The following is a 2,791-nucleotide window of genomic DNA, read 5'->3' as shown; positions in this document are numbered from 1 at the left end:
TGTCCATACCCCCTCCCTCACTATCGCAGACGATGTGGGAAAGAGAAGCAGGGACCAGTCATTCACATAAACGTCACATGGAACATTAAGTCATAGAGTGAGTACAGTGTGAATAAGAAACCAGAGGGTGTAAAACAAAAAATGCATACAAATGATCTTTATCCAGCCAAATTCCTTTCAACTATTTGGATGAGGAAAAGCTACCCCATACATCCAGGGACCTCAGAAATAGCCTCTAAGTTCTTCCTTGGGGCAGGGTTAGAGTGATAGCATCTGAGCTAGTGGTCTGGAGGTGATCACCATGGCAGTACCTGATGGTGAGGATGAACGTCTGCTCACACACACATCTAAGAACATGGAAATCATCTGGGATTATGTCGTGAGGAATCTTTATCTCCTATCTCCCATTAATTTATTTATTCTGGCTCTGGAGACTTGTATATATCTATTTTATATTTTGAATTATATACCAGTATCATGCTATTTATTTTTGTTATGCATGTAATCCATGCTCCTGGAAGAGAGAAACGCGGTCTCTTGCCCCCGTGCCTGTCTGTATTCACCAGGGCCTCTAGGAGGGGACGGGTTGCATTTCCCTCCCTGCCCTGAGCAGAGCCTCGACAGTTGAAGACCTCTGGAACCCAGCCACAGCCATGCTCAAGGCCACTCTCCGCACGTTCAGATGAACCTCATGCATGAAGGAACTGGCACAGTATCCCAGGTATCTGGACCCGGGGCCGAGATCTCCAATGCTGTTGGGATCAGGACTGGGCCTTTTCCAACCAGATCCCCATTTTCCAGTAGCTAGATAGTCACACCCAGAAACTGCCCCTGGTGCTGTGTAATGTCATCAATGGCCAACATCCAGAGACTCTAAAACCAAGCTCCTGACTATGCTGAGAACAATAGCATAGTTCTCCCTCTAGGAAAACCTGACAAGCTACACATAGTCTATTGCCACTCAGGAGATTCTGGCAAGCTCCCCATGGCATATTCATATCCCAAATACAGTAACAGATATATATATATATATATATATATATATCATAGGGCCTGGGAAGCTACCAAGAGTATCTCACCAACTGGGAAGAACCTGGCAAGCTACCCATGGCATTTTTGATATGCCAAAAACAGTAACGAGAGGTCTCATTCTCCTGACCCTGAAAGAGACTCCAATCATTGGGAAAGATGAGTAATGAGAGGCTGCTAAAATCTCAGGGCTGAGTGTAATAGAGATATTACTGTGCTCATCCATTATTTATCTTATTCATATAAAATGAGGCCAGCTATTAAGTTTATCATACCTTTTTTCTAAATCTCTTGATTTGCTCATTGCGTTCAGATAAAAGAGGCAGAAAGGGTGGGATAGAGAGAGAAGGAGGGAGGGAGCAAGCGAAGAAGAGAGAGACAGACTGAGAATGAAGAAGAAAAAGCAGGCAGCGAGGGCAGATGCAGAAATCATGGTAAACAATGATTACCATTTCAGAAACATTAACTAACAAGAGTTCTTTACTGAGAAGGGAAAAGTGCATTTAGGACAGACTTGAGTCAGACTAGCAGTATAACAGGCTTCAGAATCCTTTAGTAATGGCTTGTGTGTGTCTATAAAATGTCTCCTGCACTTTGAAAACATGCAGACCAGTTCAGGATCATTCTATATAAAACACAAATTTCATTCAAAGGGAGCAGAAGTGGGGTGGGATAACTCACAGTCTCAGGAGGAAACTATTGAGTTACCTCAATGCAGAGGAGAGGGTATGTGCCAGTTTCTAGGCAGTTGTTCCTGTACGAGCCTGTCGGTAAAGTGGTAAGAATGAAAACCTCTGTGAGCAGCTGATCTTACAAAGCTGCTGCAGGTCCATTCTCAGCACTTGTTTCCATGATGAAAGTGGCAAACTGGAAATGGGTGAAAGGTAGCATTTGTGGACTAAAGCATAGCACCTGTCTCCTCATGCAGGGTCTGAGCTCTTACAGACAAGAGAAACTTCTTGGGAAGTTTGCCCCTGGAAATCATTCACATGCAGAAAACAAGCACTTTTGTAAAAAGAAATAGTGTGATTCTAAAAACTGGGTCTTCAGCCCAGCACTTAGTTTTCAAATAAAGTCTCTGCCCATGTGGAGAATAAAAAGAGGCAGAAAATGGTTTGTTGCCAAGGATCCAAGTCTTCAATCCTGAGGAACAAACTCTGGAGAGTCATGGGCATGTATTTTCTTGTGTCTGCTTGGGGGGTGGGGTGTGATGCCCAGCAGTCTTAGGAGTAATTTCTGGCTGGACTTTGGGGACCGAATGGGGTGTCTGGGATGGAATCCAGGTTCTTGATGTACTAGACAAGTGCCCTACCATGCACTTTCACACATACACACACACACACACACACACACACACACACACGGTTTCTCTCTGTCTCTGTATCTCAATAGAAAGGCACAGCAGCAATTTTGGGGTATCAGGATGCCTGAAGTTACCATCTGCTGATGTACTTGTCCCACAGGTACAGGTTGACCTGCTGGCGTACCATACCTCTGCCACAGTAAATCTGTGCCTGCCTGGAAACCAATTCCTCTAACTTTCCAGTAAACAATCTTAGTTGTCGAGTTTAATATGTATTGGTTTCTCTTAGGTCCAATGTAATTATAATTAACTCTTCATAAAGTGGCAATAGACAGAATTATGTATATTTATATACACATTATCTGGGTGTCTGAATAATAATTACTACAAAGACAATAGCTATTGTAATTGATTCATATCTCTAGGCAGTAAAATTGCATTTTTGTTAGAAAGATACTG

This window comes from Sorex araneus, chromosome 2, assembly GCF_027595985.1.
Source record: "Sorex araneus isolate mSorAra2 chromosome 2, mSorAra2.pri, whole genome shotgun sequence".
NCBI lineage: Eukaryota > Metazoa > Chordata > Mammalia > Eulipotyphla > Soricidae > Sorex > Sorex araneus.
This window is presented reverse-complemented; position numbering follows the sequence as displayed.